This window comes from Oncorhynchus keta, chromosome 8 (genome assembly GCF_023373465.1).
Source record: "Oncorhynchus keta strain PuntledgeMale-10-30-2019 chromosome 8, Oket_V2, whole genome shotgun sequence".
NCBI lineage: Eukaryota > Metazoa > Chordata > Actinopteri > Salmoniformes > Salmonidae > Oncorhynchus > Oncorhynchus keta.
This window is the reverse complement of record NC_068428.1, coordinates 14,750,736-14,772,034: the sequence shown is the minus strand read 5'-3', so window position 1 is coordinate 14,772,034 and position 21,299 is coordinate 14,750,736. Positions and strand designations below refer to the sequence as shown.

At 42.8% G+C, this 21,299-nt stretch overlaps 1 protein-coding gene and 1 long non-coding RNA gene across 3 annotated transcripts in view; one reads left to right on the top strand and one right to left on the bottom strand.

Moving 5' to 3' along the window:
- LOC118386842 (protein 4.1-like) overlaps positions 1-21,299 on the top strand; it is a 95,941-nt gene that overhangs the window by 18,938 nt on the left and 55,704 nt on the right. The gene's annotated exons all lie outside the window — the stretch shown is intronic.
- On the bottom strand, positions 2,631-13,496 carry LOC127931346 (uncharacterized). Its single transcript, XR_008140765.1, has 2 exons — positions 11,708-13,496; positions 2,631-3,301 (listed from the first exon to the last, which is right to left on the bottom strand). It is a non-coding gene; the product is annotated as an uncharacterized LOC127931346 (long non-coding RNA).

Below are 21,299 nucleotides of genomic sequence, written 5' to 3'. Positions count from 1 at the left end.
AGGACATCAACCACCCGAGCCACTGCCTGTTCACCCCGCTATCATCCAGAAGGCGAGGTCAGTACAGGTGCATCAAAGCTGGGACCGAGAGACTGAAAAACAGCTTCTATCTCAAGGCCATCAGACTGTTAAACAGCCACCACTAACATTGAGTGGCTGCTGCCAACACTGTCATTGACACTGACCCAACTCCAGCCACTTTAATAATGGGAATTGATGGGAAATGATGTAAATATATCACTAGCCACTTTAAACAATGCTACCTTATATTATGTTACTTACCCTACATTATTCATCTCATATGCATACGTGTATATACTGTACTCTATATCATCGACTGCATCCTTATGTAATACATGTATCACTAGCCACTTTAACTATGCCACTTTGTTTACTTTGTCTACATACTCATCTCATATGTATATACTGTACTCGATACCATCTACTGTATGCTGCCCTGTACCATCACTCATTCATATATCCTTATGTACATATTCTTTATCCCCTTACTCTGTGTATAAGACAGTAGTTTTGGAATTGTTAGTTAGATTACTTGTTGGTTATCACTGCATTGTCGGAACTAGAAGCACAAGCATTTCGCTACACTCGCATTAACATTTTTAATTTTAATTTTACCTTTATTTAACCAGGCAAGTCAGTTAAGAACATATTCTTATTTTCAATGACGGCCTGGGAACAGTGGGTTAACTGCCTGTTCAGGGGCAGAACAACAGATTTGATTGTACCTTGTCAGCTCGGGGTTTGAACTCACAACCTTCCTGTTACTAGTCCAACGCCCTAACCACTAGGCTACGCTGCCGCCCCGGCAGCGTAGCCTTACTCATTCCTTCAACGATAAACACATCTGCTAACCATGTGTATGTGACAAATACAATTTGATTTGATTTGATTTGAAGGCATACAAGGTGGTTCTGAAAGGAGTGATACCCAACAGGAATGCCCTATGAAATTCCGTTTTCTTCCCCCGTTCAAATTATGAATTCTATGTTATACAATTAACACAAATTTTATCATCAAAGTGTCTAATGTGAATGAATAACATTTTATAACTTAACAGTACATTTGTAATGACGCAACACAACATTGCACAATTTGTTTTGTCAAGGCAAGTGCTTCAGTACTGAGTTCTACTAAGTGTTAAATTACAAATGAAAGAAAGTCATGCAAGAATCTAGGCAACAATGCAGCAACCTTCTCCTCTGTTTCCAGCTGGCTGAGGATGTTTGTGACTGCCTGGGATGGTGACTTTTCTGCCAACAAAAACTCTGTACAGATGAACATGCTCTGCATGGTACTTCACTGCCTCAAACCAGCTACTCCATCTGGAGCTCACTGCTTTAGGAAGAGTCTTGGCCTGCACAAACGCCTTCATGAGAAAGCTCGCCCATCTTCTCTTTCTGGCAGGCTTCTTGAAGAAGACATCTCATCCATGTCAAAAGTGATGAAACAGAGAAGTGAACTCAGCAAAAAAAAGAAACATCCTCACTGTCAACTGTGTTTATTTTCAGCAAAATTAATATGTGTAAATATTTGTATGAACATAACAAGATTCAACAACTGAGACATAAACTGAACAAGTTCCACAGACATGTGACTAACAGAAATGGAATTATGTGTCCCTGAACAAAAAGGGGGTCAAAATCAAAAGTAACAGTCAGTATCTGGTGTGGCCACCAGCTGCGTTTAGTTACTGCAGTGCATCTCCTCATGCACTGTACCAGATTTGCCAATTCTTGCTGTGAGATGTTACCCCACTCTTCCACCAAGGCACCTGCAAGTTTCCGGACATTTCTGGGGGGAATGGCCTTAGCCCTCACCCTCCGATCCAACAGATCCCAGACGTGCTCAATGGGATTGAGATCCGGGCTCTTCGCTGGCCATGGCAGAACACTGACATTCCTGCCCTGCAGGAAATCACGCACAGAACGAGCAGTATGGCTGGTGGCATTGTCATGCTGGAGGGTCATGTCAGGATGAGCCTGCAGGAAGGGTACCACATGAGGGAGGAGGATGTCTTCCCTGTAACGCACAGCGTTACTCATTCCTTCAACGATAAACACGAATCTGACGAACACGAATCGCCCCTGGTGAGACACAACCGCGTCAGAGAAGAGCACTTTGTCAGTCCTGTCTGGTCCATTGGCGACGTTGTTGCCGGTGATGTCTGGCGAGGACCTGCCTTACAACAGGCTTACAAGCCCTCAGTCCAGCCTCTCTCAGCCTATTGCGGACAGTCTGAGCATTGATGGAGGGATTGTGCGTTCCTGGTGTAACTCGGGCAGTTGTTGTTGCCATCCTGTACCTGTCCCGCCGGTGTGATCCTGTGCAGGTGTTGTTACACGTGGTCTGCCACTGCGAGGACAATCAGCTGTCCGTCCTGTCTCCCTGTAGCGCTGTCTTAGGAGTCTCATAGTACTTAATTGCCTACCGTCTGTAAACCGTTTGTCTTAATGACCGTTCCACAGGTGCATGTTCATTAATGGTTTATGGTTCATTGAACAATTATGGGAAACAGTGTTAAAACCCTTTACACGGAAGATCTGTGTAGGTATTTGGATTTTGTCACGAACAGGCTCGAAGTTCGTAACAAAAAGGGAGACAATGTGGAGTTAAGGAATAACAAAATATATTTATTAACTGAACTAAATACAATTAACAATTTTGTATGTGTGTGTGTAGTCAATAATCACCAGTGTGAGTGGTTGCGTGCATAAATGTGATAATGAGGGGTGTTGAAAGGTGACGAATCAAACAAATAAAATGACCACAAAAATGTCAGTGTGTCTGCATGGAGAGAGTCTCCTCAATGAATGGGTAAGAGGTGTATTTATCCCGGGACACACCCGGGCCCAGGTGTGTCTCATGTCGCTGATGACCCTCCCAGCCCCGCCTACCGACATCCTATTTACGGAAAACAATAGCAAACGTAAAGAATACGGCAGACCGAGTGGGAGGGTCGTCACAATTTTTACAAATTATCTTTGAAAGACAGTGTCCTGAAAAGGGGGCGCTTTCTTTTTTCTTTGTAGTGCTGCCTGGTCTCACCCACCAGATTGATGACATGGCAGAGACGGGTTACATGGACACTGTTGGGCATCACTCCTTTCAGAACCACCTTGTATGCCTTCAGGCAGTAAGGATGCATTATCTGTGACCACTGCCCAGGCATCATTCAGGTTCAGATCGTTGCTGTGGAGGGAGGCTAGTATAGTTTGGGAAAACGTTGAGTAGTTGCTGTCCATGAAAATGACATCCACCAGAAAGTACTGATTTTCAACACCTGCAATGAAAGATAATGGAAAACTTTAATTATGTTTTAACCTAAAATAATAGTGTTACAAAATAAGTGTTATTTAAATTTCAAGTGTAAACAATATAGAAACAGCGATAGTTAGCTAGATGGAGAGGCAGACAGCTGCTGCTGACATTATGTATCACTATATTTCACCACGATAGCTCATCTTTTGGAATATCACAATTTGCATGCGGACAATTCACATTGCAGAATGTAGGCTATTGCAATGGTATATTAATAGGCTGTTAACTCACAATTGACAATGTTTAGAGCGCTGCAATCCTTTGCATCTGTCTCGCCAACAACCACTGAAAACTTCTTCCCACGGTTATTCTATATGTTGGTCGAACACACGGGGCAGGTGAGTTTGACGGATATCAGACTCGGCGCGCACACAGCCACTAAATCCTGAATGAATGTTCGTCTTCAATCTTCTGATGCGCTTGCACTAGTAATGGTTGTTTGAAGAGGCATGCACTGGCTAACACTGCTTTTCCTTGTTCCCCCTCTCAAAACACCCCAATCGAAAACCGAATTATTTCTCTATGCCTACCCGTCTGTAATTTTATAAATCTGAATTAATTTAGGTTATTACAATAATTAGGCCTACTTTAAAAAAAATAATACATTTCAGCCATATTATGGAAAATTCTTGCTTATTCCACTTTTTACAGTTGATTCCATTTTTATGACCAAATTCTGCTTTTCCGTCCGCGTTTCCCGCATGGCGGAAATCATAGGGCCCTACCATAGGGGATCGTTCAATGTTCTGTCTAGAAGCACAAGGATCTGTTTGATGTACTACATAAAATAGGTAAACATATTTGTTTAGTGAAATGCAGCTTAATTACACAACCAGTGAAGTCAGAGGCACAGATGTTCTTCACCCCCTGTACTCTTTTGAAGCCCCCCTCTGTATATATATATATATATTATACATACGCTACAGGCAGTGTTCCCTTTTTCGGTCACTGAGTAAATTTCACGTCTGCTGAAGGCAAACTTGAACTTTGTGAAAATTCTGTGCAACTTCCCGCGCTCGTTTACTGTGAACATGGATGCTGTACATGTTTTTAGTTTGTTTTAAGTGGTCAAGTAGGCTACTTTGGCTATTTAAAAAAAATCATAATGTAGCAAATAATATGCATCATTATTCCCATACCATTTATTACAGAGAATTAGACCAGATATGCTACCCTCTGCCTATTGGCTACTTAGCTTATTCAAGCCCGTCTCAAAATACAACACTGCCTCGAAGACAACAAAAATCTCTTTACCCGACTCTTTTCAAAGATGTGCACACATTTTGTGCTCTTGTACGTTCTGCCTAAAACAAAATCTCTTGCATAGTTCATTTTGTATACGAAGTCTTGTATTGTACGTTTTTTGTTTCGGTATGATGGATTGAAAGTGGCTAATATTGCATTGATTAGATCGCAATTCCCTCAATTGATAGTGCTAACTAATGGGGAAAACACTAGAAGGTTGAGTGAAGTCCAATCTCGTGCTTTTCTGTGCGGAAGTCCCAAGGAGCTGCACGCCCGCGTGCAACTAAGAGGGAACATTGGCTAGCTAGGTATCTCTAGCTTTGCTTGCTTCTCTGCTGTTCTAGCCTAAATATCAGTGTCTCTTGCAGGATGGTGGAGCAGTGATAAAACCCCAAGCTGTATAAACAAGATGTTTAGGCAGTGCAGCCCCACATTTCTGGTTACTGGGGCAGCAGGACTGGAAAATCAAGAATGCCCTTTGTTACTTCCCACTTTTCCATCAGGAAAATGTTTGCACCACTGATTTCCGCCTCTTTAGGGTGATGCCAGTGATAACCTCAAACCCTTGGTCCTTCCAAGGGTCCTCTCTGGCTGCCTGAAAAGTGCCTGACCCCATCGTGGAATACTAATTGGAGTCGTGTTCACAGCCCCTTGCTGTTTCCTCTAACACTACAAACTGAGGGATCCTCAAGGTGTTTAATCTACTATTAGGAGATTGCTTTAGTAAACTGAGGAGGCTATACCCCCTAATCATCTCTTTCGGACAGCTCTCGTTCTCAGTCGCAGCTAAAGAGAAATAGAAGGAAGTGCTTGACTGCTCTCATTATCCAAGGGATTGAACTGAATAGATTTTTCTAAGGAGCTTGATTAAGCTGCTGAAGGATTTTTGTTTGTGTAGTTTGGAGATGTGAGCTTGCATGTCAAAAGGTAAAGCTTAGATTTTTATTCAAGGTAAACACAGCTTTGACTTCCCTTTAAATTAAGCCATTGTTGGCGCTGTTTTGAGCTGATCAAATAATCAACGTAAATCACACAGTAATGGAGGAGGTTCTTTGTAAAATGTAGTTCTTATTTCCATACCCTTTAGTGAGACAAAAACGGCCCTTGTTCATGCTGGAGAGGGTGAGATAAAGGGATGGGATTGCTATAGGAGACAGAGGAAATGGCCTGAATGGGAAGGATGGAGTGTGTCACCACGTCAGACTTCCTGTTACCATGCTCTGCGGGTGCAAAGGTCACAGGGCTGTTTGAGGCCGCTTGCAGGAGGTGCAGACGGCTCCTTCTCTGGAAAATAAACATGGCCCCCAACTTTCACCATGTCAGAGCTGGCCTTGGCAGAACAGGCTGCTGCACTTCTGCTGTTCTCTCTGCTCACATGCAGTCACACACTTTATCTAACAAGTCTTACGCATGATTTTTATTTTTTACTACACTATATTCAAAAGATTAGCCAGCTGGCTAGGCTTGTTCTGGACCTGGGTTTGTCATAAGCATAATTGCCTCGTTAAATGTATAAAATACAAATTTGGGAAAACTTTGCCACAGATGAAAACTAGTATATTTAACTTCACCATCTATTGTTATTGGGGATCCACCGAGATTACGTTTTTGGCCGATATTGATAACCAATATTTTACATTTTTGCGGCCTTTTAAGCATTCTAGTACAGTTAAATAGTTAAACACACACACACGGACGCAGCTGTCTAAGTCACTGCATCTCAGTGCAAGAGGCGTCACTACAGTCCCTGGTTTGAATCCAGGCTGTATCACATCCGGCCGTGATTGGAAGTCCCATAGGGCGGGGCACAATTTGGCCCAGCGTCGTCCGTCATTGTAAATAAGAATTTGTTCTTAACAGGCTTGCCTAGTTAAATAAAGGTGACACACACACCACACCACACAAATTTACGTATGTACGCATTACCAGTAAAACATCATCATACATTTCAAGCAGTGAAGTTTCACCTCTGTCCGCGGCCTCTATTTTCCTCGGTGCATACGGTCACTGTTCGTTTACATCTTGTCCAGCTGTGTCTAATATTTTCACGTAAACCCTGTTTCTTGTCTGTGTCGAAGTAGCGGTCCTTGTACATAGCATCGAGCATGGTGGCGACACAGTAGAGGCTCGGAGAGAATGCCACCGACTCGCTTGTTCACAGCCTCTAGTAGAGTACTTTTCCAAGTTAACCCGACGGTCTGTGTTGGCATTTTTGTTGAGCAGGCGTTTCATTGCCATGACAAGGTATCACGTTTGCTGTAGTCTGAGTTGAGCTTATTTCTCAAGTCAGTTTTTGGAATGGAGCTAGGAGTGTTCATGTTTCAAACATGTTCTCAAATGGCGTTGAAATTGTAGCAGCGGTATGAGAACCAGCACATTCTCGAGCATGCAATACAGCTATCCTCAGTAGGAAATCCTTGTCGACCCACTGTGTTGTCAGACTCATAATGCTCATGAAGCTGACATCGCTGGTCCAAATGTCAGTCGTGAAGCTAATAGCAGTGACGCCCATAGCAAGTAGCTCATGAATGTGAGTTTCAACAATACCGTGTAACTCCGGTAGGGCAACCTATGAAAAATAGTGCCTACTTGGAAAGTGTGTACCGGTCCTCGACTAGTCGGCGAAAGCCAACATCATCCACGACAGAGAACGGTTGATTGTCAGGGGCAATGAATCCCATTATCTTGGAGTTGTCTTGCTGAAATGTTCTTACTCTTTCAAATGACAGCTCGACTTGAACTTGTTTAGTTGTTGGATGTGTGCGCTTAGTGTTTTTCAGCTTTGTTCTGTGTAGCGCTGTATTTTTTTTGTGGCGTTTTTACGTCATCTACCTACGTTTATATAGGTATGCACGTCAGCTTTGACATTGGTTTTGCACATCGGTGTTAAACTAGACATTGGTTGGATGCTGATGTTGGCATTTTTAGCTAATACCGGCCGGTTACGATATGCTCACCGATAGATTGTGCATCCCTAATTGTTATCAAGTTTTGGCATCTTCCATAAGAGACATGCATTTTTCTACATTGTAATGGACACCGTGCAACCTTTGGTACTGTAGGCAGGCTTCGGCTGCGGTACAGCAAATCCAAGTTAGCCTGTGCTCGTGGTTCTCACAGGGGAAGTTTAATGAAAGGCTACATTACTTTTGGGAGGTGGGGGTACACCTCAATGTTAGGAAAGTGTTCTTAATGTTTTGTATTGTGTGTTTGTATATAGCGATATATTACACACCCTGTACAAAACATTAGGAACGCCCTAGTATTGAGTTGCACCCCCTTTTGCCCTCAGTATAGCCTCAATTTGTCAGGGCGTGGACTCTACAAGGTTTCGTAAGCGTCCCCCAGGGATACTGGCCCATGTCGACTCCAATACTTCCCACAGTTGTGTCAAGTTTGCTGGATGCCCTTGGGTGGTGGACCATTCTCACTCTCACTACATTATGATTTAAAAAAATCTAAAGTGGAGGTGCACCCTCTAATTTTCTCCATGCCTCAGGTGGCCAAGTATAGGCCATGGCAAAAAATATATATATATATTTAAAAAATATATATATATTTTGCCCAGTCGTGACTTGCGAAGAGGAAGATCTTTGCAGATGTTTCTGATATGAAGAAATATCCTCTCACTGTCAACTGTGTTTATTTTCAGCAAACTTAACAATGATAAATATTTGTATGAACATAACAAGATTCAAAAACTGAGACATAAACTGAACAAGTTCCACAGACATGTGACTAACAGAAATGGAATAATGTGTCCCAGATCGAACGGGGGGTCAAAATCAAAAGTAACCATCGGTATCTGGTGTGACCACCAGCTGCATTAAGTACTGCAGTGCATCGCCTCCTCGTGGACTGCATTAGATTTGCCAGTTCTCGCTGTGAGATGTTACACCACTCTTCCATCAAGACACCTGCAAGTTCCTGGACATTCTGGGGGGGGAATGGCCCTAGCCCTCACCCTCCGATCCAACAGGTCCCAGACGTGCTCAATAGGATTGAGATCCGGGCTCTTCGCTGGCCATGACAGAACACTGACATTCCTGTCTTGCAGGAAATCACGCACAGATCAAGCAGTATGGCTGGTGGCATTGTTATGCTGGAGGGTCATGTCAGGTTGAGCCCGCAGGAAGGGTACCACATGAGGGAGGAGGATGTCTTCCCTGTAACGCACAGCGTTGAGATTGCCTGCAATGACAACAAGCTCAGTCCGATGATGCTGTGACACCGCCCCAGACCATGACAGACCCTCCACCTCCAAAATCGATCCCGCTCCAGAGTACAGGCCTCAGTGTAACACTCATTCTTTTGACGATAAACGCGAATCCGACCATCACCCCTGGTGTGTCAAAACTGCGACTTGTCAGTGAAGAGCACTTTTTGTCAGTCCTGTCTGGTCCAGTGACAGTGGGTTTGTACCCATAGGTGACGTTGCTGCCGGTGATGTCTGGTGAGGACCTGCCTTACAACAGGCCTACAAGCCCTCAGCCCAGCCTCTCTCAGCCTATTGTGGACAGTCTGCACTGACGGAGGGATTGTGCGTTCCTGGTGTAACTCAGGCAATTGTTGCCATCCTGTACCTGTCCCGCCGGTGTGATGTTCGGATGTACTGATCCTGTCCAGGTGTTACACATGGTCTGCCACTGCGAGGACAATCAGTTGTCCGTCCTGTCTCCCTGTAGCACTGTTTTAGGCGTATCACAGTACAGACATTACCATTTATTTCTCTGGCCACATCTGCAGTCCTCATTCCTCATTGTAGCATGCCTAAGGCATGTTCATGCAAATGAGCAGGGACCCTGGGCATCTTTCTTTTTGTGTTTTTCAGAGTCAGTGGAAAGGCCTCTTTAGTGACCTACGTTTTCATAACTGACCATGATTCCTTACCTTCTGTAAGCTGTTAGTGTCTTCATGACCGTTCCATGGGTGCATGTTTATTAGTTGTTTATGGTTCATTGAACAAGCATGGGAAACGGTGTTTAAACCCTTTACAATGAAGATCTGTGAAGTTATTTGGATTTTTACGAATTATCTTTGAATGACAGGGTCCTGAAAAATTGACATTTCTTTTTTTGCTGAGTTTACAAGCAATGTCATGCTGGTGTGTGGTAACATCAAGTAAAACCCAGTCCTGAAATGAACATACAAAGTATTGGCGCGTCCGATCATCGGGGAGACACGGCATTGCCACAGAAATTCCCACTTCTAATTTTCCACTTCAAGCCCAAATATATTATACTTTGACTCGAACGATACCGTAGCCTGTTATGGCTGCAATCCCGATACCGGGATCGATATGACAACTACCAGTGAAAATAGAGGGCGCCAAAATTCAAACCACAAATCTCATAATTACAAGTCCTAAAACATACACATTGTCTTTCAGTTGAAAAAGTGCATATCCACTCTTGTGGGCCTATAATATTGTCACAAAGAATGTGCAATGAATAAACACTTTTAGATACCATTCAAAATTTATGCAAGAAATGTCCTTTGTTTTTCAACTAAACTTGAACCCAGATATTGTTTGTTTTTCACGGAAGTGCTCAAAATAGTTGTGGTGTAACTCCTACAATTAGGACTTGGCGATATGGCTTAACTCATCTCAATCTTTTTCATACTTATGGGCAATAAACTAAAATATATATATATTTTTTTCTCAAGCTTTGTTGTACAATTTTAAAAGATGAATTACTCTGCTTTTTTAAACAGTCTGCAATAATCTAATGAATTCAGTGCTTTTGAAATTATACCAAGGCAGAATATATGCTTTCCACAACCACAAGACCTGATAATTGTATCAAAAATAGTTGTACCTGCTTTTTTTGCAATTGTCACTGATCTGTTTTTTTGTTTTGTTACAGATTTAACCAGAACCATGCATATAATGCACATTCACTAATAATGTAGCAGGCATAATAAATGAACACCAATCTCTCCTTTGCACCCCATTATTTTTATTTCTACATTGCACATTCTTCCATTGCAAAACTACCATTCCAGTGTTTTACTTGCTATATTGTATTTACTTTGCCACCATGGCCTTTTTTGCCTTTACCTCCCTTCTCACCTCATTTGCTCACATTGTATATAGACTTGTTTATACTGTATTATTGACTGTATGTTTGTTTTACTCCGTGTGTAACTCTGTGTCGTTGTATCTTTCGAACTGCTTTGCTTTATCTTGGCCAGGTCGCAATTGTAAATGAGAACTTGTTCTCAACTTGCCTACCTGGTTAAATAAAGGTGAAATAAAAAAATAAAAAACAAGCCCACATGCTAGTGAGTAGCCACCTATATTTATATTACGTTTTGGCAACTTTGATCTAGGTATAATTTCACAATCTCTGATTTCAGCTAACAAGGCAAAACAGTTGAATTGTGATAAACACAACCCTGTCCACTTTGTTCAGATGTTGAAATCAAGTGGCCTACCTTATTTCTCAGAATGAGAAAAAGTTGCCAATTCCTTATATAATTAATTGTGTTATGCTTATTGCACATTTATTTAAACACAGACTGAAATAGCGAGTATATAACAATCTTTATTTGACTAAAATGCTGCTAGCGATACGTGGTACCGTAATGCGTATGCGACAAGCTGAGAATTCATTTTCTGGATTGAATGTTCATTTATGCATCCATTTTAGTAGTGTCTGCTCTGCTCGAAATTTGAGGAGTTCAAACAACCTTTCAAAACACCCTGTCTAACTTCTCCTCCTATTACAGTAAAAGGTCTCCATGTGTTTCTCAAATGCAAATAGCGAATTGAAACTGTTTGTCAGAGAGGAAGAAGTGATCTCTCATCTTTGTTGTTGTGGAGGGTCTTAGGAGAAAGAGGTGAAGCGTGAGGTTTCACTTTCGCCAAAATCTGTCCAATGCATTTCTATGCGCTTATTTATTTTCAACCAAAGTTTGTCGCCTGCCTTCCCGCCTTTGGGACAACGAGTCCCATTGAGCATATCGTCATTGCATACAGGTCTCTGGTGTAAATGGGTAGGTGCACAGAAGGAGCGAACGAGACGAGACCAAAAAGACAACATGAGAACAAGCAGATTCTGCGATGCCGGCATTTGAAAAACATACATTCAAATTAATTCGACATGTCACCCAGCCCTACCTGCAATATATGTCCTTGGGAACCCCCGTGCACCTGTGCTGAGATGGACCCCACATATGGAACCAAGTGACCCTTTGGGAGCAACCGTCTCCGCGCCTCATTGCACTAATGGAAGCTGAATAAGGGAATTTAGAGCGGGACAATGGGCAGTTATGACTGATTGTTGTATCAGATTTGGAACACTCAGCCATTCACAGAGAATAAAGGAGTAAGGGGCGGTCTTCTAGGGAGCAGTCCGGCTCTATTACTGTTTAAACACAGCACACTGGAGCTCTCTCCACATGAATGTCCCTCCATTATGACACCATTTTGCCCTGTCAGTGGCAGGGAAGGGATATAGACTACAGCTTTGCTTCCCCCTCAGCCTTAAATGCATAGATATGGGGCGTGAACATGGACGCTTGTCCCTCGGCCAAATTATACAATAGGGATGTGTTTTTGTATATTAATTTGTTTAGTTAAACCTGTGTTCCGACTTCAGTTATTCACTGCAGATCATTTCTCATACTCTGGTGGATGAAAACAACCGTCTCATCCAGGTTTTTGTTTGGCTGTCTACGACACCAACCTAGTTATAAACAATCATGTCATCACACGGCTTGCTTGCAGTGTAACACAAATCAGGGTATAAATACTGTGTTTGTGTAATCCTGTAATCCTCGCTTTTAATGTGAAAGGGGTGAATTTGAATATTGAGAATATTTTTTTAGGGGTGTCAAAATACTGTCTCGCTGAGTGAGACAGATGGATGGCACTGTGGACACAAGGATTAGGCCATGATTTGTTTTTCTTAGGTGATTGTTAATACATGTTTTTACTCAAAAGATGTCCCCTTGAGTACCGTACTTGGGAAAATAGCCTCAGCACACAAGGTAAAGGCTATCCCCCGGGGCTATGTTCTAATCTATAGAAAAACAATGACATTTTGTTACAACATGAGTCTGTTCTCTCTTGAGGCTGTAAGTAAGGGCTTCTCTATTGGGGTTGGGTCCGCATTCATTAGATTAGAGATTAGATCCACCCTAGTTTAGCCCGGCTACATCATCATGCTGCTCTGTCTTTGCTTCGGAGAGCTGACATTTTAGGGGTCCAGCCCAGATTTGGCTCAGAACCTCACTCCTCTAGTCCGTTGTTGGTGGGTGGGAGTTCTGGGAGGAACACGGTCAGTGCTCTAGAACCCAGATGTGTTCCCTCAGGAGGTCCACTCCAGGGCTGGCCCCATGCCCTCCAGTGAATGTCAGCTATGACATCACCAGTCCTTCAATCAGACCCCAGACTGTAATCCACAATAACATCTCCCCCAGACTCAACAGCTGTCTGGATTAAATGGGTGTTTATTTGGGGTTTGATTAATCTGTGTGATAATGCCCCTATAATGTACTTCATGTAGGCTACCTCGCCCCTTACAGCCAGCTATGTTGATGTTTTTGTGTCATCTATACTAGAGGAATGTACCAAAGGCAAGCTGTTATCTCTGGAATGCTAAATCTTTTGGGTGCAAGGGTTTACAAGATGTTTGGAATTTTGACATGCTCATTATAGTTAATAAAACCATATTAAACTAAAGTTTTTGTGCAATAACTGCATATCTTCTCAGTTTCTTCATTTCATTTGCCTTCATATGACAGCAAAGTTGTGACAGTGTTCCCTTTCTTTTTAGATGAGATCCCACAAAAAAAGTAATAATTCAAGCTAAGCACATCATGAAGGGCTTAATATCCTCTATTTTGCAATCAATCTGGAACATGTGGTGTTGGGTGTGGGCTCCCAACGTGCTGAACAAATGCATCCCTTGGCTGAAGCGTAGGTTGGGGTTGAGGCTCATTTGGACTGGGGCTAAAGCCGGGGCCAATATGGACTGGGGCTGGAGTTCTGTGGCAGGTGTTCTGGTCTAGGGCTTGAGTTCAGGGCTTGAGCTCTGGAATTGGGTTGGAGCTCTGGACTGGGGATGGAGTTCTGGATGGTTTGTACTTCTGGACTGGGGCAGGAGCTCTGGACTGGGGCTGGAGTTCTGGGGCCTCATAACTGTTGCGCCATTTCTGAAAAGACAGTGTATTTAACATTTTAAAAATGTAGATGGAGAAACTTGGCGCATGCCATACATATGCATTTTTCCCGATTTATAAATCAGATCTGTCCTGAAGCTGTTTGTGCATGAACGAGCATTAAATGCCCTCCATTCACCTTTTATGGTGAAAATAAAACCCTTTATTTTCTGAATACTTTGGAAGTATTGGAATTAGGCCAAGACCGGGTTTTAAAGGAAATGGCAATTGGGAACTTGATCCAATGTCTTTAGAGGTGTTGACAGAATGTTTTCTTTTGCAATGACATTTACTGTATCTGACTGTTAATGAAAGTCCAAAAAACAGATCATTTGAATTCAATAATGTTTTGCATTTACTTTTTCCCAAACCTAAATATGCTGCACTGCCCTCTGAATTTTGAAACATTGTCTACACTGGGGAAGAAAAAAAATAAAAATATATGTATATATATATACACACACACACTAGGCCAACTTAGTGATAGCCTACGTACTTCCATGCAAATTAAACTATCTGATCACCTGGTAAATTCTACTGTATGTTATCTGCCACGCACCCTTTCAGCTGCATAGCCTAGACCAAAAACTTTAAATGGCTTATCTATTTACTACTGTAAAGTGTGTACAATTAAATGAGAGATGGGATGAAGGGTAGCCTATCCTAACTTGTTGTAGACCATCACGCGAGTATGAAACCATACTCTACCGGTCTATGTATATTTGTAAACAGCAGCTGGTGCATCGAAATCTAAGGAAGTCTCGAGGTTTTGCTCGCCTGAGGTAGAGTATCTCATCATAAACTGTAGACCACACTATTTACCAAGAGTTTTCATCTATATTCTTCGGAGCTGTCTATTTACCACCACAAACCAATGCTGGCACTAAGACCGCACTCAATCAGCTGTATACGGCAATAAGCAAACAGGAAAACGCTCATCAAGAGGTCGGTGCTCCTAGTGGCCGGGGACTTTAATGCAGGAAAACTTAAATCTGTTTTACCTCATTTCTACCAGCATGTTAAATGTGCAACCAGAGGGAAAAAAAACATTCTAGAACACCTTTAATCCACAGACAGAGACGCGTACAAAGCTCTCCCTCGCCCTACATTTGGCAAATCTGACCATAATTCTATCCTTCTGATTCCTGCTTACAAGCAAAAACTAAAGCAGGAAGCACCAGTGACTAGATCAATAAGAACGTGGTCAGATAAAGCAGATGCTAAGCTACAGGACTGTTTTGCTAGCACAGACTGGAATATGTTCTGGGATTCATCCGATGGCATTGAGGAGTACACCATATACATACCAGAAAAACGTACATACCAGAAAAAATGGATCACAGGTAACATCAGCACTGAGCTAAAGGGTAAAGCTGCCGCTTTCAAGGAGCGGGACTGTAACCCGGAAGCTCATAAGGAATCCGCTCGTCGGATGTGGCAGGGCTTGCAAACTATTACAGACTACAAAGGGAAGCACATCCGCGAGCTGCCCAGTGACAGAGCCTACCAGACAAGCTAAATAACTTCTATGCTCACTTCGAGGCATCAGCTGTTCCGGATGACTCTGTGATCACGCTCTCCGAAGGGTCGACGTGAGTAAGACCTTTAAACAGGTCAACATTCACTGGGCCAGACGGATAACCAGGACGTGTACTCTGAGCATGTGCTGACCAACTGACATATTCAACCTGTTCTTGAGTCTGTAATACCAACATGTTTCAAGCAGACCACCATAGTCCTTGTGCCCAAGAACACTAAGGTAACCTGCATAAATGACTACAGACCCGTAGCACTCACATCTGTAGCCATGAAGTGTTTTGAAAGGCTTGTCATGGCTCACATGGCTCACATCAACACCATTATCCCAGAAACCCTAGACCCACTCCAATTTGCAAACCGCCCAACAGATCCACTAACGATACAATCTCTATTGCGCTCCACACTGCCCTTTCCCACCTGGACAAAAGGAACACCTATGTGAGAATGCTATTCATTGACTACAGCTCAGCGTTCAACACCATAGTGCCCTCAAAGCTCATCACTAAGCGAAGGACCCTGTGACTAAACACCTCCCTCTGCAACTGGATCTTGGACATCCTGATGGGCAGCCCCCCAAGGTGGAAAGGGTAGGATAACAACACATCCGCTGCGCTGATCCTCAACACGGGGGGCCCTCGGGTTGAGTCCCCTCCTGTACTCCCTGTTCACTCATGACTGCATAGCCAGGCACAACTCCAACATCAAGTTTTCTGTTGACACAACAGTGGTAGACTCGATCACCAACAACGATAAGACAGCCTATAGGAAGGAGGTCAGAGACCTGGCCGTGCGATGCCAGGACATCTACCTCAACGTGATCAAGACAGAGGAGATGATTGTGGACTACTAGAAAAGGATGACCGAGCACGCCCCCATTCTCATCGACACGGCTGTAATGGAGCAGCTTCAAGTTCCTTGGTGTCCACATCACCAACAAACTATCATGGTCCAAACACACCAAGACAGTCGTGAAGAGGGCACAACAAAACCTATTCCCCCTGGCATGGGTCCTCAAAAGGTTCGACTGCTGCACCATCGAGAGCATCCTGACTGGTTGCATCACTGCTTGGTACAGCAACTGCTCGGCCTTGAGGGGGGTAGTGCGTATGGCCCAGTACATTACTGGGGCCAAGCTTTCTGCCATCCAGGACCTCTATACCACGCGGTGTCAGAGGAAGGCCCTAAAAATCAGTCAGAAAAGGTGAGGAATTTGTTCTGCAATTCTAATGGAAATTAAATAAACAATAGAAAATGGATGCCTTTCGAATTATTTTAGAATGGAATGATCAAGTGATTGCATCTTGTGTCACGAACCGGCTCGAAGTCTGTAACAGAAAGGGAGATGAGGAATAACAAAAAGGTATTTATTAACTGAGGTAACATAAATACAATAAACAATGGTGTGTGTGTGTAGTCAGTCATCAGTAGTGTGAGTGGTTGCGTGCATAAATGTGATAATGAGGGGTGTTGAAAGGTGCTAAAGCAAACAAATAAAACAGCCACAACCAAAGTCTAACAGTGTGTCTGAATGGGGAAGAGGTGTATTTATCCCGGGACACACCCGGGCCCAGGTGTGTCCCATGTCGCTGACGACCCTCACAGCTCCGCCCCCGAGATCCTAATAAGGAAAATGATCAAAGAGAAAGAATATGGCAGACCAAGTGGGAGCGTCGTTACACTTATTACTGTATATTTAACTGCCTGTTTTTTGCTGTTATGAACAAGAGTGTCATATATTCCCCGTTTTCACAAGGATACTAGAACCTTTAGAGGTGAAAGAAACGTACACCTATTTAGGCGAGGTGCTGGCTCGCAGAGTGTAACACCTAAAAAAATTAAAATAAAGGAGAGCCACACACACTAGGAGCTCAGATGTAAAAATATTTATGTCCAACGTTTTGCCAGACAAGCTGTCATCAGGGTATAACGACAAACACTACGGGATGACTCATTTATATAGTGTCAAACGACACACACACACACACAGGTGTCTGTAATCATGTCCGGGGGTGGCCTGATATCATTGGTTATTTCTCATATATTAAAATTGCATACCAAAAACATAAATGGATAGCGTACGATCATAGATACAATTTGGCTACATAAGCCTACAAACATTTACAATAGCAAAATCAAAATAATCACAAGAATGGCTTCAGATCAAAGTCTACGTTGAGACCGAAGGGAGCAAGGGTCTTTAAATTAAAGATCCAGTCAGCCTCTCGTTTTAACAATAAATTGTCGAGGTCACCCCCTCCTAGGGAGGGTGACATGTTCGATGCCAATATAACGTAGAGACGAAATCGAGTGGTTTTCTTTTCAAAAAGTGGGCCCCATTTTCACAAGGCTACGAGGCTACTTTTGCCTTGCAATACAATAGTTCAACCACTAGAAACAGCATACACATTGTCTAAAGTTTGCTGGAGGATATGTACCTAATCTCATCAAGTTTTATAAATGACAACTTTTGCTTGAACTGGCACATGCCTATTTTGGGAGTAGCAACATTTTATAAATGAGGCCCTTTGACTGGAGTTGGTGCTTGAGCTCTGGCCTGGATTTCTGGACTTGGGCTGGACCTCTGGGCTGGGGTTGGTGCTCTGGGATGCTGGAGTCCCTGCAGTGGGAGTATCTATGTCTTGAGTTGAGTCCGATACTGAGCCATAGGGGCACATGCTCCACGGGGTGTAGGGGAAAATCTAAGGACAGGAAGTGTGCTAATATCAACCTGCTATCACTGTGGGGCTGCGTCTTCTACATTGTGATGTTGGGATTGGAGTCCTTTCCTGTATCAGATGCAGCTGCAATAAGGCACCACTGGGGGTTTGTGTTTATATTTTTTATTTCACCTTTATTTAGGAGGTGTGGTGTATATAGCCAATATACCATGGCTAGCGGGCTATATCCAGGCACTCAGCTTTGCGTCGTGCTATGAACAGCCCTTAGCTGTGGTATATTGTCCATATACCACACCTCCTCGGGCCTTATTGCTTAATTTATATTAGTGGTATGTGCAGGATACACGTGGTATACTGTACACTGTCCAACGAAGTGCTTACTTACAGGTTCCTTCTCGACAATGCAACAACAATAAGAAATCATAAAAGAGAAGAATACTAACATAGTAAATGGCTCAGTAGAATAGAAATAATGGTTTAGCATAAGTATAGTACAGAAAGGCACAATGTTTAAAGTCCAATATTAACACACGTATCAGAGAAAGGGGGGGGGTTAAATTGTGCAGTATTAGCAATAAGACTCTGGTAGTAGAAATTGTGGTGTGTCTGTGTGTGTGTGCGTGTGCGCATGAATGAGTACAATTTTATTTAGCAGGTGTCTAAGTCTGACTTGAGATCAGCTTTATCATGTCTGAAATGTGAGTTTCTGTGCTTTACCCCTTTGGCTCGTTGTGTGATCATGTCATGGTATAAGCTCTATCCTATGTGTACTTACTACTGTCTATTTGACCTTTTCTCTCTGATGGAATGTGTAGATTTGACTAACATTAGCCTAAACCATCAGGCTGGGGGTAGACCGATTTATCCCACCCTCAACAATACTGCTTTCCCTTGCAAATCATAGAAAAACATTGTGGACACGGACGCCATATTTGATGCACATCATTATTGCAGTTAACTGCCTCATTCCCCGGTTTCCAAAGTTGGTAAAGAAGCATGGTTGGCTGCCACTGTGTGTGGCTGGAGATGAACTAAATGCAGTTTAGATCATGCGGCTGATGGGAATGCGAGGAGTTAGTCTAGTGGCCTACATCTCCCATTTAAAGACACTGGCACTGTCTGAATACATATACTTGCGTCTTTAACAGTAGGAAGTTTGAGAATGCACCAATTTTTCTTTATTTTGACTATTGTAGAATAATAGTGAAGACAAACTATGAAATAACACATGGAATCATGTAGTAAACAAAAAAGTGTTATACAAATCAAAATATTTGAGATTTTTCAAAGTAGCCTCCATTGATGACAGCTTTACACACTCTTGGCATTCTCTCAACCAGCTTCACCTGGAATATTTTTTACAACAGTCTTGGAGGAGTTCCCACGTATGCTGAGCACTTCGGCTGCTTTTCATTCGCTCTGCATTCCAATTAATCCCAAACCATCTCAATTGGGTTGAGGTCGGGTGCTTGTGGAGGCCAAGTCATCTGATGCAACACTACATCACTCTCCTTCTTGGTCAAATAGCCCTTACACGGCCTGGAGGTGTGTTTTGGGTCTTTGTCCTGTTGAAAAACAAATGATAGTCCCACTAAGCGCAAACCAGATGGGATGGCGTATCGCTGCAGAATTCTGTGGTAGCCATGCTGGTTAAGTGTGCCTTGAATTCTAAATAAATCACCATCACACCACTTCCATGTTTCACGGTGGGAAGCACACATGCAGAGATAATCCGTTCAGCTACTCTGCGTCTCACAAAGACACAGAGTTTGGAACCAGAAATCTACAATTTGGACTCATCAGACCAAAGGACAGATTTCCACCGGTCTAATGTACTTTGCTCATGTTTCTTGGCCCAAACAAGTCTCTCCCTCTTGGTGTCCTTCAGTAGTGGTTTCTAGCAATTCAACCATGAAGGCGTGATTCACACCGTCTCTGAACAGTTGACATTGAGATGTGTCTGTTACTTGAACTCTGAAGCATTTATTTGGACTGCAAGCTGAAGTGCAGTTATTCTAATGAACTTATCCTCTGCAGCAGAGGTAAATATGGGTCTTCCTTTCCTGTGGTGGTCCTCGTGAGAGCCAGTTTCATCATAGAGCTTGATTGTTTTTGCGACTGCACTTGAAACTTCCAAAGTTATTGACATTTTCCATATTGACTGACCTTTGTGTCTTAAAGTAATGATGGACTGTCGTTTCTCTTTGCTTATTTGAGCTCTTCTTGCCTGTATACCACCCCTACCTTGTCACAACACAACTGATTGGCTCAAAGGCAATAAGAAGTAAAGAAATTCCACAAATGAACTTTTAACAATGCACACCTGTTAATTGAAATGCATTCCAGGTGACTACCTCTTGAAGGTGGTTGAGAGAATGCAGAGAGTGTGCAAAGCTGTCATCAAGGAAAGGGTGGCTACTTTGAAGAATCTCAAATGTAAAATATATTTTGTTTAACACTTTGTTTTTGGTTACTACATAATTCCATGTGTTACTTCATAGTTTTCTACAGTGTATAAAATAGTATGAATCAAGAAAAACCCTTGAATGAGTAGGTGTGTCCAAACTTTTGACTGGTACTGTATGTTACAGCACTTTCTTTTCACAAATACATAATGAAATGGAACCAAATTATCTGTTTGCCTTCAGGCCCTTTTTAAATAGGAGAGATGGGCTATATGGTCTACTAAGGCATAGGTCGAACGTGATATTATTCCTATAACCAGCTTGAGTTGGCCCATAACTCCATTGTTGTTCTTTTCAGTTTAGAGAAATGTATCTAATTGGAAATTAGCTTTTATCAGGCTGGTTAATGCGATGCATGTCTGTTGAAATAATGCAATGCATATATGTTGAATCCTACTCAGCCAATCATGAGCCACTACTGCGTTGCGACCGTGGGATACTGCATCCTTTTTACTAAACAGTACATGCTAAATAGTATGCAGTTTAGGTATGTGGCACGCTAGTATGGTTATTCGATCACAGCTACTATCTAAACCAGTGAGTCTCATTGATTCTCAAGAGTCCTAGAATTAGCTTTTTACCATCTTTCCCTTCAGCCACCACACATACCTTACTACGAAGTCCTTCAGAGGTCAACTGGGCCCTGTAAATGAGAGCCACCCAGAAGGGCTGTTGTAGGGCGAAAGGTAGCCTAGAGGTTAAGTGCGATGGGCCAGTAACTGAAAGGTCGCTGGTTTGAATCACTGCGCCCTTGAGCAAGGCACTTAGGTCGCTGTAGGTCGCTCTGGATACAAGTGTCTGCTAAATGACACAAATAAAAATGTCTAATGTAAGGGATGCCATTATGGCTGGGCTGTTGGACTAA